The 15,679-nt window shown below is 33.2% G+C and overlaps 1 long non-coding RNA gene across 1 annotated transcript; it reads left to right on the forward strand.

The window, feature by feature from the left end:
* The first annotated feature begins 10,185 nt into the window (after window positions 1-10,185).
* Window positions 10,186-15,366, forward strand: LOC128293257 (uncharacterized). Its single transcript, XR_008283406.1, has 5 exons — window positions 10,186-10,273; window positions 10,446-10,511; window positions 12,931-13,382; window positions 14,525-14,550; window positions 15,049-15,366. It is a non-coding gene; the product is annotated as an uncharacterized LOC128293257 (long non-coding RNA).
* Window positions 15,367-15,679: the final 313 nt, after the last annotated feature.

Consider the following 15,679-nt stretch of genomic DNA (forward strand, 5'->3'; position numbering starts at 1 on the left):
ATCCCTAAAGACATAGACGAGGAAGGGCCGGTGGCGGATGAAAATGCAAACCCCCATTCGACTGGGAACACCGACCCTAGTATAGTTATAAGAAATAATCCGGGGTCTTTCATGACCGACGTGGATACTGATGCGGCTCTAGCACCCGAGTTCCCAGAATATACAAATATTGTGCCGGCTCACCTACTGCACGAAGAATTCGGCGATGAAAAGTTGTTTGTAGGACAACAATTCGATAACAAAAAAATCTGTTTACATGCTATAAAACAACTTAGCTTGAAGTTAGGTGTGGATTATAAAGTAACGAAGTCGACGCAGTCTTTGTACGTAGGAGAATGTTGGAAAGCGTTAAGTGGTTGTAAATGGCGTGCCGAGCTGCGTTAATGTAGCAAACGCAGATGTGAATGATAAGGAAACTAGAAAGTCTACACACATGCACGTCCACTCGTATGTCGCTAGACCATAGAAAGTTAGATGCAAAAACTATATGCAACTGCATTATTCCTTTGATGAAAGAGTCGTCCACCATTCAGGTGCCAGTCTTTACTGAGGACATGCAAGCTCGATTCAAGTATAAAGTGTCGTACCAAAAGGCATGGTGAGCAAAGCAAATGGCGATGCGAGAGTTGTATGGTGACTGGGATGCGTCATACAACGAGCTTCAAGGGTGGATATCCGGGATGCAGGAGTATGTGCTCGGAATAGTGACTAATTTGCAAACACTGTCATATAAAGGCCCGGACGGGGAGATACAATCGGGGAAACGAGTTTTTCACCGATTGTTTTGGATGTTCGAGCAGTGTGTTAGAGCTTTCCCTCACAGCAAGTCGATGGTGCAGGTGGACGAGACATAGTTGTATGGCAAATACATGCAAATACTCCTGATTGCTATTGCATAAGACGACAACCGAAATGCACTTCCGATCGCTTTTGCCATCGTGGAGCATGAGTGCTTCGAGTCTTGAGAATTTTTCCTCACAAATCGGTAGAGGCACGTTGTCAGAGAAGACAATATTTGCATTATATCAGATAGATTGAAAGGATTACTTGCTGCGATAAGGCGATCGAAGGTTCCGTGGAGGTCTATTTATTGCATCTGGTACATCGCGACAAACTTTCATAGAGATTATAAGAATAAAGATTGGAAAAAAGAACTCGTGAATATGGGTAAAATAATTTTGTTTGTATTTATTTAAAAAATTACTTTTCAAATTTTTTGTTGTTTTTAAAATGATGGTTTCAAATTATATATGCAGCTCGTGAATTAGAATTGGAAAGATTTAGGCAGAGGTTCAGGAGGCTTAAATCTCAGATGTCATCTTTACCAACAGATCTCCGGACATGGTTGGGTAGTTTGGAGAACTGGCAATAGACTCAAAGTCACGATGAGGGGTTTCGGTATGGGCAAATGACGACCAACTTGGTAAAGGCGATCAACTCTGTATTGAGTCGTACAGGCCATCTCCTGATTTCTGCTATATTCTCGGTAACATTTTATAAGTTGGCAACATTGATGCCTAAGATGGGGTTAATACAAGCTAAGCAGATTGACGCTAGGCACGCGTACGTAGAGGCCTTCCGAAAGGCCATGGTGGTGAATAGTCAAAGGGCACAAATAATGAACGCTTAACTTTATTTGCGCCACTTGGATACTTTTCGAGTTCAATAGTACATCAGCCGTCATTCGGGTCTTCCACCTAGGTCGTACGCAGTTGATCTGCGAAACAAACGATGTGAGTGCGGGATATTTCAGACTCTTCGATATCCGTGTGCGCATGCTCATGCAGCTTGCGCGAGAGCAAACTTATATATTGAACAATTCATAGACGAGATCTACATGTTGGAAAGCACATTACGTATATGGGGAATGAATTTCCTGTAATGCCCAATGTCCCAAACTGGAAAGTTCCACCACTTGCTTTTGAGATGGTGCCTGACCGTAGTCTCCACAGACATCCTAAAGGTCGACCACAATTGATTCAAAATGACATGGATGTCAGGGAGACGGGTGAACCCAAACTGTGCACTGTGTGTCGAACATCCGGACACAATCGATCAATATGCCCACATCGTGTCTATGTTTCCGGTCAATCGTCTCGTAATGCTGGACTCCAAGATGACGAGTGATATATTATTGAGCACATGTTCTTGTAAAAACATTGTAAATGAAATAAAATTAGATAAATTCTATGAGAAAAAATTGAAAATTATATGGAATTAAATGGAAAGATTGGTAATTTAAATGAAATGAGAAAAAATTACATGAAAAAGATTGGTAATTTAAATGAAATGGCAAAAAAATAAATTGGAATGAAATGGTACAAAATTTAAATGAAAATTGAAAGAAAGATAAATTTAAATGAAATGAGGAAAAAATTAATTGAAATGAAATGAGAAAAAATTAAATTAAATGAAATGAGAGAAAACTTTTAATTTAAATAGTATGAGAAAAAAAATTAAATAGAAAGATAGATAATTTTAAAGAAATGACAAAAAATTAAATTTACATTGAAAAATAGAACATTTAAATGAAATGAGGAAAAATTAAAATTAAAATTAAAAATAATATAAATGAATTGAAAAAAATAAATTGGAATTGAAAAAAATATAATTTAAATGAAATGGAAATGGGAATGTAAATGAAATTAGAATGAAATGAAGTTGAAATAAAATAAAATTAAAATGAAATGAAAAAAAAAAAGTTTGACAAGACTAATCTGCAGGCCTGGCCTGCATCACCTAAGTATAGGCCTGACAATAGCCTTGCAATGGCCGACTTCAGCTTGCTTTTTAAAAGTCTAAATGACCTCCAAATGACTTTTATCAAGCCTGATAAATGTGGTGTCAGGCCTAAAAAACTCAAAAAAGTAATATGAGAAAATATGAAAAAAAAGTTAACGAATTTTAAATTTAAATTGACAAAAAATAAAATTTAAAAAAATATAAAAAAATAGATAAAAAATTTAAATGACCTTGATATTAAGACTGCATGTTTCTAATTAATTTGACAAAATATAAAATGAATTGAAAAAAACAATATGAAAAAATAATATTAAATGAATTGAAAAAAAAAATAATATGAAAAAATTAATTGGTTAAAACAAAACTTCCGACATCTTCCGAAGTAACCACTCGGAAGATAATGTCCATCTGCGTTGAACTGCTCAGAAGATGTCGGAAGTTTTGTTTTAACCAATTAAATTTAATATGTGTTAATCGTTATTCCTCGTTGTTCGGGGGCACCTTTCCAAGTAACCGCTCGCAAGTGCCCCATGGATCGGGCACTCTTCCAAGCCTGGTCATTGCTTCGCTGTTTACAGACAGCCCTAGTTGGATTGCTACATCTTGCAGTGTAATAGTAACCTCTCCACACGAAAGGTGAAACGTATGTGTCTCCGGGCGCCATCTTTCAACTAAGGTCGATGTTAAATCGGCTCGTAGCTCAAATATCTGAATGTATGCGGCTACCCTAAAATCCACTACATTCAAATTCGGTAAAACTCTTAGATCGGGAAAATAACCGGGATCATGCAGCCGGGATCTCACAATTTGTTACAGATCCTACGTTTATAGTAAATATATAATGTTATATTTCTCGTTTAAAATAGAATTTAAAAGAATATTTAAAATTAAATAAGACTATATTTATCGTTTACCTAATGCACATTAGTTGCAATGTAATCGTTATCATTTAAAAGAACATTAGGATTAGGATCCATGGAGTGATCGGCGGTCGTCGGTGATGAACAGTGATTGTCGAAGGTGTCTGGAGGTGTTCGATGGTCGTTAATGGTCGTTGGAATAGCCTATTTATAGTGGGGGACCATTTGGCTTCAAGGGTGAATTTAAAAAAAAATATATGAAATGAAAAAAAAAGAGAGTATGAAATGGCGGCCAATTTGGCCTGTGACACAGGCTTGACGTAAACGTCATAGATAGGTCTTGTCAACTTTTTTTTTTCATTTTAATTTAATTTAATTTCAATTATTTCATTTCAATTGTTTTTTCAATTAATTTAATATTATTTTTTCATATTATTTTTTCAATTCATTTTATATTTTATCAAATTAATTAGAAGTGTTCTTAATATCAAGGTCATTTAAATTTTTTCATCTATTTTAAATTTTTTGTCAATTTAAATTTAAAATTGTTAATTTTTTTTTCATATTTTCATATTTTCTCATATTATTTTTATGAGTTTTTTAGGCCTAACACCACATTTATCAGGCTAGATAAAAGTCATTTGGAGGTCATTTGAACTTTTAAAAAGTAAGCTGAAGTCGGCCATTGCAAGGCCATTGTCAAGCCTATACTTAAGTGATGCAGGCCAGGCCAACAAATTAGTCTTGTCAAACTTTTTTTGTTTATTTCATTTTCATTTTATTTCATTTCAACTTCATTTTATTCTAATTTCATTTCCATTCCCATTTCTATTTCATTTAAATTATATTATATATTTTTTCTCAATTCATTTATATTATTTTTAATTTAATTTTAATTTTTCCTCATTTCATTTAAATGTTCTATTTTTCAATGCAAATTTAATTTTTTTGTAATTTCTTTTAAATTATCTATCTTTCCATTTACTTTTTTTTCATACTATTTAAATTAAAAGTTTCTCTCATTTCATTTAATTTAATTTTTTTTCTCATTTCATTTTAATTAAATTTTTCCTCATTTCATTTAAATTTATCTTTTTTCAATTTTCATTTAAATTTTGTACCATTTCATTCCAATTTATTTTTTTGCCATTTCATTTAAATTACCAATTTTTTTCATGTAATTTTTTCTCATTTCATTTAAATTACCAATCTTTCCATTTAAATGATCAATTTTTCCGTGTAATTTTCAATTTTTTCTCATAGAATTTATCTAATTTTATTTCATTTACAATGTTTTTACAAGAACATGTGCTTAATAATATATCACTAGTCATCTTGGAGTCCAGCATTACGAGACGATTGACTGGAAACATAGACACGATGTGGGCATGTTGATCGATAAACATAGACACGATGTGGGCATGTTGATCGATTGTGTCCGGATGTTCAACGCACAGTGCACAGTGTGGGTTCACCCGTCTCCCTGACATCCATGTCATTTCGAATTCTCGTCGATTGTGGTCGACCTTTAGGATGTCTGCGGAGACTACGATCAGGCACCATCTCGAAAGCAGGCGGTGAAACTTCCCAGTTTGAGACATCGGGAATTACAGGAAATTCATTCCCCCATATATGTAATGTGCGTTCCAACGTGTAGATCTCGTCTATGAATTGTTCAACATATAAGTTTGCTCTCGCGCATGCTGCATAAACATGCACACACAGATATAGAAGAGTCTGAAATATCCCGCACTTGCATCATCTGTTTCGCAGATCAACTACGTACGACCTAGGTGGAAGACTCGAATGACGACCGATGTACTCTTGAATTCGAAAATTCTCCAAGTCGCGCGAATACAATTCAGCGTTCATTGTTTGTGCCCTTCGACTATTTACCACCATGGCCTTTCGGATGGCCTCACGTACACGTGCCCGGCCTCAATCTGCTTAGCATGTCTCAAGCCCATCTTAGGCATCAATGTTGCCAACCTATAAAATGTTCCCGAGAACACAGCACAAATCGGGAGATTGCGTGTGTGCCTCAATACAGAGTTGATCACCTCTACCAAGTTGGTCGTCATCTGCCCATACCGAAACCCCTCATTGTAACTTTGAGTCTATTGGAAGTTCTCCATGCTACCCAACCATGTCTGGAGATCTGTTGGTAAATATGACATCTGAGATTCAAGCCTCGCGAACCTCTGCCTAAATCTTCGCGGTTCTAACTCACGAGCTGCATATTTAATTTGAAACCATCATTTTAAAAACAATAAAAAATTTGAAAAGTAAATTTTTACATAAATATAAACAAATTTTTTTTACCCATGTTCACGAGTTCTTTTTTCCAATCTTTATTCTTATAATCTCTATGAAGTTTGCCACGATGTTCCGGATGCAATAAACAGACCTCCACAGAACCCCCGATTGCCTTATCGCAGTAAGTAATCCTTTCGATCTATCTGATATAATGCAAATATTGTCTTCTCTGACAACGTGCCTCCGTAGATTTGTGAGGAAAAATTCCCAAGACTCGAAGCACTTACGCTCCACAATGGCGAAAGCGATCGGAAGTGCATTTCAGTTGCCGTCTTATGCAACAGTAATCAGGAGTATTTGCGTGTATTTGCCATACAACCATGTCCCGTCCACCTGCACCACCGGCTTGCAGTGAGGGAAGGCTCTAACATACTACTCGAACGTCCAAAACAATCGGTGAAAAACTCGTTTCCCCGATTGTATCTCCCCGTCTGAGACTTTATACGGCAGTGTTTATAAATCAGTCACTGTTCCGGGCACATACTCCTGCATCCCGGCTATCCACCCTTGAAGCTCGTTGTATGACGCATCCTAGTCACCATACAACTCTCGCATCGCAATTTGCTTTGCCCACCATGCCTTTCGGTACGACACTTTATACTTGAATAGAGCTTGCATGTCCGCAGTAAGGACCGACACCTGAATGGTGGGTGACTCTTTCACCAAAGGAATGATGCAGTTGCATATAGTTTTTGCATCTAACTTTCCATGGTCTAGCGATATACGAGCGAATGTGCATGTGTGTGGACCTTCTAGTTTCCTTATCATCCACATCTGCGTCCGCTGCATTAACGCAGCTCGGCACGCCATTTACAACCACTTGACGCTTTCTAACATTCTCCTACGCATGAGATCGCGTCGATTTCACATTTTATAATCCACACCTAACTTCAAGCTAAGTTGTTTTATAGCATGTAAACAGTTTTTTTTATCGAATTATTGTCCTACAAACAACTCTTCATGGCCGAATTCTTCGTGCAGTAGGTGAGCCGGCACAATATTTGTATATTTCGAGAACTCAGGTGCTAGAGCCGTATCAGGATTCGCATCGGTCATGAAATACCCTAAATTATTTCTTATAACTAAATCAGTGCCCGTGTTCCCGGACGAATGGGGGTTTGCATTTTCACCTTCCTTGTCTATGTCTTTAGGGATATCATCCAAATCGAGGTCACTGAAATCATCGTTAGGATCACAGTGGGACTGATCATCATTATCAGACCTTTCATCACCATCTTCTATGGTGGCCAACACCTCTGGATGGATTTCTAGACGAGGACATGGGTTTGAGATGTTATACGAACATCCACCGGTGTTTGGATTTTCGGGAGTTGGCATTGACCATCCAAAACTCGACTGATCTTTCTAGGAGACGTAAAGATCAAAATCAATTCCAGAGCGCTGGCTTGTTAGAATTACAACTTGAATCGAATCTGGTTCAGCTATCTTCGCGAACAACTCAATCGGGTTGAGATTTCCTATCTCATGGGGCAATAAATTGCTATCATTGTCCCTAGATCATCATCATCTTCAAGCTCCATTTCTGTGAACTTTAGCGGATTAGTTGAAACCGAAAATTTGTAAAACAGTCTCACCATTTACTTTCCGCAATGGCTTGCTATTTTTGTATTGATTTTTCGTTTTAAATCCGACAACGAAATACGTCTGTTGAATCTCATTCCAATTTTTTCCCGACTTCGAAATACACAGCCTTCCTCAGTTGTATTTATCATTTCTCCATCAAAATGAACATAAACAAACAAAATTTGAGAATTCATTTTAAAAAAAATTTTGCTTTCTTCTCAACAAAGAAAAAACTAAAATTTTTAAAGCAAACAAAAACTCAAATGAAAGATAAAAATATATATTTGATAAACTTGGTACTGGCCATTAGAAGACCAAAACAAAAAAAAACTAAAATACTGGTGCCGGGCATTGATAGGCCAGCACTAATTTTTTTTTAAAAAACTCGTATTCTGGTGCCAGCCATATACAGGCTAGCAACAAAAAATTTTGAATTTTTTTAATACTAGTGCCGGCCATTGACAAGTCAGCACAAAAAGAAATTGATTTTTTTTAAAAACTCGTATTCTGGTGCCGGCCATTGACAGGCCAGCAAAAAAAAATTGAATTTTTTTTAAAAACTCGTATTTTGGTGCCAGCCATTGAGAGCCTAGCAACAATTTTTTTTTAAAAACTCGTATTGTGGTGCCAGCCATTGACAGGCTAGCACCAAAAAAATTTGATTTTTTTAATACTGGTGCCGTCCATTGACTGGCCAGCACCAAATATTTTTTTAAAACTCGTATTCTAGTGCAAGCCATTGACAGGCCAGCACCAAAAAAAATTGAATTTTTTTTTAAATACTGGTGCCGGCCATTGGCAGGCCAACACCAATTTTTTTTTTAAATACTGGTATTTTTGTATAACAGTATGATACGATTTAAAAAAAATACCCTGGTGTCGACCATTGACAGGCCAAAACGAAAAAAATCAATTTTTTAAAACCTGACACAATCATCAGACAATTATGGGTGCAAAATACAAGTTGACGCCGGCTATTGACAGGCCAAAACCCTAATCTACTGTTCATTTCAGGTCATTTTGGTGATTATTTTTCAACCTGGATCATTTTTATAAATATCAAAATTTTTTGGGTGAATTTAGTAAAATAGCCGTTTATCAATTTGGTAAACGAAGAGGTATAGTAGTTTATACAAACGAGTATTAACTCATCTTCAAATTTGTAATAACTCATATTTGGTAATAATAATAAAAATTGATCTGCTCACAATGTCGCAATGAATTTTATTGACATTTGTGTCTGACTGCTGAGAGCTAAAGGAAGGGGTGATCTAAAATGTCTATGACGAGTTTTTTTATGGGGTAAATTGTATAGTTAGTCACTCAAATTTAGTATATTTTATTTTGGTAATTGAAAATAAAAAAATCTCAAATATAGCACTACTATTAGATGATTTTCTCATTTTAATCACCTAATTTTATTATTATTATTTTTTAGTTATTCACTGTTAATTTGGCTAACGATAATATTATTGTTCACCCATTTTAATTACCCAACTTTAGTAATTTTTATTTTCATCACTCATTTCCTATTTTTAGAATTAATTTTAATTTTTTTCCCCACTAAAAATGAAAAAATCTGGGTTTTTTTTAGAATCATGGCTATGGACACATTGAAGTTGATTGTGTTAACACTATGAAGAAAAAGAAGTTCCTATGCTGGAGTTAAAGTGATGAAGATTCCTCTAGCAACTTTGAATTTGATGAAGATTATCTAAACAATCATTTGGCTTTACAACAAGTGTCATTCACGATCTAAATTAGACACCGATGAAGAGTTTGATGGAGGATTTGAAGACAGAGTTTTTGAAGACCTACAAGACCATGCTTAGAAAATGGGAACAAATGTATGATGTGAATGTTCAATTGTTAAAAGAAAAGAAAAAACACTTCCAAAAGAAGAAAATTTCAAGTCGATTAAACAAGTAGAAACCAAAGGATTATCCTTGGTTCCTAAAGAACTAGACAACTTGTTGAAAACTCAAAAGGAATTGACTACAACTAAGCCCGATTTGACTTGGGTCAGGCCTATCGAGCCATGCAAGCTGCACAGGCATGGATGGGTCTATAGTAAACTACTATCCCATATTTTTAACTCTAAATTTGAAGCTTATGCATTTTTTTTGACAAAATTTAAAGTTTATTTAACATAAAATTTACAAAAAAATTAGACTATTGTTGAATGTGGTAAAGGATATTATAATTTGTCATTATATCCAGATAAGTTTACAATTTAATTGTTATATATATATATAATAAAATATTTTAAAAGAAGGATGTAATACTCCAAAATTCTTTAATTTCTGGGTTTATATTTGTGGCAAGTAAATAATTTGTTTCAGTGGTTGAGTGTTTTTGATATCTGCTTGAGGTTCTTTCCTTGAATTTCTTTCCTTGAATTTTTATTGCTTTTATTCTTACACTTGTCTGTTTATGTGTAAGATATTTTTATTTTCATTAATTTGTTAATAATAATGAACTTTTGATTAATTTAATGGTAAATCTTTAGCCTACCTACAAGTCTCAAATTTTAATCTTGTAGTGTTTAAATTGAAATTAAGTTTTATTTCTCTCTTGTGCCATCAAAAGCAGTAGAGCTTTTTGAGTTAAATTTAAACTTCTAGCAACCTAAATTTGATTTGAATATTATTTTATCTTGATTTTAAAAAAATTAAAAAAAAATAGGAACAATATCCCTAAAATTCCTCTCCCATTCTGCCATCTCTCTCTTGCCACTCTTCTCATTTTCTATTTTGTTTCATTTTGCTACTGTAAACCCTCTTTGCTGTCCCTTTTCTCTGTTCTTCCTCTCCCTCTTTTGTTTTGTTTTATATTTTCCATAATCAGCCCTTTTTTCCTCTCTTGTCATCTCTTAGTTTGTTTTCTTCTTTTCTTTTACGGTTTTTCACCTTTTCGTGTTGTCAATCTTTTGTTCTTCCTCAGGTGACGAATGTGGAATGGATAATAGTCCGGCGATTCAGGTGTTGTAGGAATCGCTCTTTTTCTTGGGTAAGTGTTTCGAATACTCTGATTTAAGGGTTCGGTTTGTGGAATTCTTGGTAAGGGTCGACTGCCCAAGTGTATTTCGTTGAATACTCTAAGTGGGTATGAGTAGAATATTTGTTCCGGTGCTGGTATTAGTTGTTAATCGGGTTAGCTGTGAATGTTGTGTACATGAATTTGGATTGCTACTTTAGTGCCGACATCCCAATAGCAGTAAGGTGTGTGGTCTAACATGAAAAACTTTGAAAAAAAATCATGGAAATCTAAAAATTGGATGAAAAATTGAAGGTGATAGACAACACCACACGACTGTGTTCAACTTCTTCATCTTGCAACCCATCAAACTGAACATGCTGCTGTAACATCTAAATTATGTTCAACTTCAACTCAAGTGAATCTAATGATACTCGATTCAGCCCCAATCAGATTAGGCTTAGCATAATTATAAATAGTACAAGGAGTAAGAGGTGTAGGAGGCAGCTAATTATTTTAATTATCATCCATCTCCATAGTATTATCTTTTTCTTAATCGTCTATTAAAATCTGTTGATCTTGCCTTACTTTTCTAACTTCTATACAATTTCTGGGAGCAGTCTTTTTAATTTCACTGTAAAAAATTAACGGTTTCGACAGTTTCCTCTAGTCATAAATTAAAAGAATCTGTCAAAATAAAAAAATAAAAATTAGAATGTAATAATTAAATTAAAAGCAAAAATATTAAAATTAATAATAATAAAGTTTTATTAATATTTTACAAAAATTTGACTAAGGTAAATGTACCTATCAATTAATAGTATAGCTACGGTAAGCAAAGATATCGTTCTCACAAAGACTAAAAGTATTAGTAATTACTATCTTTTATTATTTAACTAATAAATTCAAATGATTGATTGAAAACTAAAATTAACTAAATTAATTAGCTATGAACGTGACAAAGAAAAAATCAAGAAAATAATCGATTAACAATCAAGAAGCAAAATAATACTCTAGAAAGAATTCACCTAGACTTCATCTATCTCTATCAATCTAAATTACGTAATTTTTTCACTTAGTATCTTGATTTGTAGAAATCTCTAAATTATGCTAATATCTATCTTCAAGACTAAGAGCAATTGACTCTAGGTTGAATATTGAAATTTCTTTCAAATTAAAGATCATATTATCGCATTAACTCGATCTATGAATTCCCTTATTAGATTTCACTCTAATCCGATAAATTTATGACGTCCTATTTTTAAGATTGCATACAACTCCACTCAATTACGCTAGATATACTTTTAAACATAGTCTATTTCTCCTATGATTTAACCACATCAAACATTGATTAATAGCCTATAAATATTAAACTAAGAATTAAGTACACCTAATTGAGAACAATATCTAAGTCTTTATAGCGTAAAATAAAAATCAAACGACAAATTTCATCATAAGGTTCATCTCCCTTAAGTATTTAGAAAATTAGTTCATTATCGCAAATAAAAACATCACAAAAATAGTATGACCACATGTAAAAAAGAAACTTATAATAATTTTCAAAGAAATCAAAATAAAACCTTCAATCTTGATGGAAATTTGCTTCAGAATCCACTTCAATTGTGTTTTTTTAGTTGTTTTCTTGAGTATTCTTTTACGGCTAACTCCTATTTTCTTATTTTTGTCATATATAAGTCTCAGAATGCTCGAAAAACCCTAAAAATTATGTTTTTCCGTTGTTCAGAGTGCAATTCGCAAAATCGATAGGGCCTACCACGTGGTCATGTGGCAGCCCATGTGGCTCACACAGCCGTGTGTACAATCCATGTAGAATGGTCCAACCTGTGTGGTTCCTGTAACTCGCTCCAATTTCTCGATTTTCGTTTCTTTTGCTCCCAAATGCTCTCCTAAGTATAAAACATGAATTCAAATGATTAGGAGCATAAAATTCACCATTAACATCAAATAATCATCAAGAAACACATTAAGAACGAGGTTAAAATATGTTACTTTTAGCACCTATCACTGGAAAGCTATTAAAAGGAACAACAAGGAAGACATTTCCATTATTGTTGTAAAATTTTAGTGATGTGTAAGTGTGGAAACTTCACCTGTTTCTGGTCGATAACCAACTCTTTTTGGACATTTCTTATGTTATACATATTTTGTGTCGTATCCTAAGCTTTCTATGCATAGGCAAACCATAATGAAGCTGTCTAATAAACTAATGAAAAAAAATTGAATTTATAGCATTGGAACATAATATTAAACCAAGCTTTCAATCTCTTTAGCGGTTCAACTGATCAGATACCTATTCTGCCATGAAATTTCGAAATTTGTATCGAGCAATCTAAATTTCCTTCAGATATTATCCCCTAGGTTTCCATGGATAATCGAATTTTAATTCCAGTATCTGACCGTAGTATGATAAGTTGATGTTTTGGTTCTTAAGGTACGAAGCATAAGCTGATGATGTCTGGAATGACTCCCTTTTGATGGGGAACTGATTCCATTCTAACTTCCACCTTCTGCTGATGGTTGACTCGAGCTCTTCCTACTAGGCCTTCCATTTTGTCGGCCAAATGCATCCGATAAACCGAGCTATTGGATTTTTCAACTTCAGAAGAAATGAGTGACAACCCATCATTGGACCCCCTCTTCCCATAGGAACCCTTTCTCGATCTTCTTCCCTGTCATTATGAAGCTCTTCAGTTATGAAATCCTTATTTATGGTTGCTTTGAAACCTACTGCTTCCATTGCAGGAGGAAGAGATGTAAGTAGTAGAGAGTGGTAATGAAAATGTTGAAATCAAAGTTTGTGGGACTGTGAAAATGAAGATAAAGAGTTAAGGAGCACAAGCTACATTAATTTGTCCCATGTTTGCAGTTTAGGATTTAACAAAGGTAAGATAAACATTATCTTTTTATCATTTACGTCTGATTTACTATTGGTTGACATTTAGGGGTTAGTAATTATCCCTTTCAATAATGCCATACTCAATATTTAAATTTGTATTCTTTTAAATTCTTTAAAAGTGTAATGTATTTTATCAATATAGTAAGATAACTAGCTCTTGATGTAACGTTAATTTTGATGTAACCGAGTAGATAGGTTTTATTTTATATATTAATTACATTTAATTTAAAATTTTATTAAATAATAAAATGATATATGAGTCGAGTTTTTTTTTTAAATTAGTTTAATTTTTCTTTTGATATTATTAGAATCTTTCAAACAATAATATTTTTATTTTATTTATTAGAGTTCTACATATTATTATACTCTTAAAATAAATAAAAGTAAAATAAAAATTTTAAAATAAATAAAGTGAGAGAAATAGGGATAATTATTTTTAAACCCTACAAAATTTCTCTATATTATCTATATTGAAATATTCAATATTCATTCTTTAAAAACAAACGTAGAAAAATATTAAGCAAATTGATTTGTTTTTACCTATGTAGTTACTTGACATAGCTTTTACATTATAAGAAAAGATAAAATTCTGAATATAATTTCTTTTTACAATTTGGGTTTTGAAAAAAAATTAAAATGTAATGAAATTTTGAATTGAGTTTGGAAAAGAAAAATTATGATATATTTTATATTTTTTACTAAAAATACGGTATCAAGCTCAATTTAAGTAAGTATTTGTAATATCAGCTCTAGATATTCTTTAAGGGCATAAAACTCAACTTGATAATACTACTAATTTAGTTTAGAAATATTCTGGAAACATATAATAATCTAACTTTTCTTTTCTTTCCTTTTGATTTTAATTTGTTATTGCATGTTATTGAATGATGATTTTCTTTATTTCTCATACAATTTAGTTACGAATCAACATATTTACTTTTCTAGAATTTTTATATACATTTTCTATTTTATAAATAATTCTGAGTTTTTTTTATAATTTTATACAAAATTAGAGTCAAATTGACAGAAAATATAAAAGTTGAGGACTAAAATTATTATTAAACTAATACATGCTTACGACGTCGTACTGGTACTGTTGTTAAACTAATTAGTCCTTCGTCATTTTCAGAGCAGCGGCGGCTAAGCGGCATTTATGTAAGTCTCATTAAACTATATTTTCATTTTTTAAATATTTGTTTTTTCTTTTCATTTCCTGCAGTTCATGGAAAAATTATACCTTTGAAAACATGGATATTTGAACCTAAACTGCAAAGTAGAGCCTCCAAGTTTGAATATATGCTAAATATACAAAGAAAATAAGTAAATGGTGAATTTTATGCTCTTAATACTTTAAATTTATATTTCTATACTTAGGAGAGTATTAGAGAACAAAATGAGCGAAAATTAAAAAATCGAAGCATGTTTTAGGAGTCACATGGACTGGGCCATTCCACACGGTCTAGACACACGGCTAAGTGAGCCACAAGGGCTGTCACACGAGCATGTGCCAGACCGTGTGGAAATCACAAATTACACTCTAAACACGCAGAAAATTGAAAATTTTAAGTCTAGATTTCTTGTTTTCTTAATTAGCATTTAGGGTTTAATTAAAAATATTGTGCTTTTGTTTAACATTTTGTATAATCAACCCAGAAGAGAGTTTTGCCAAAGTGAAGAAATAGGGCTTCCCCAAGATGAAGGTGTAATCCTTCATTTCCAACTCGACAGCCCAGCTTTCTGGTAAAATGTTTTTGGATATTTTGTAAATGTATTGGAAAAAGGAAGGGTTGTGTTGGTTATGATGAGTAAGGCTACCAATGAGGTGTTGGCGAGGAGAGGTGGAATTGATGGTGAGGTTTTGAGAAAGGGTAATAGTTGATCCTCTTTGGCTTTAATGTTTTACTTGACATCAGTTAATTTGAAATGTAGGAGATTTTGCAGTGTGTCACGGGAACAAAGTGACAAAGAAATTATGAGAGAAATACAGACAATCATGACACAAATTGCTTCAACTATCACTTACTTGCCATGCCTTGATGAACCATGTAAGAGCTGTACTTGAGTTCAATTTTTAAAAGCTTTCCCAATATGTGTTAATGATGTATGATTGTTCATATGGATGATACATCAGTTTTTTAAATAATTTTTAAGGTTTTAAAAATATATATAACTTATTTTTTAAAAATTAAAATTATTAAAAATATTTATTATTTTTAAAATTTAAAATATTAATTAAATGCTTATATGTCATGACAACAATTATATATAACCGAATCATAAAATA

The sequence above is a fragment of the Gossypium arboreum genome, chromosome 5 (assembly GCF_025698485.1).
Source record: "Gossypium arboreum isolate Shixiya-1 chromosome 5, ASM2569848v2, whole genome shotgun sequence".
Lineage (NCBI taxonomy): Eukaryota > Viridiplantae > Streptophyta > Magnoliopsida > Malvales > Malvaceae > Gossypium > Gossypium arboreum.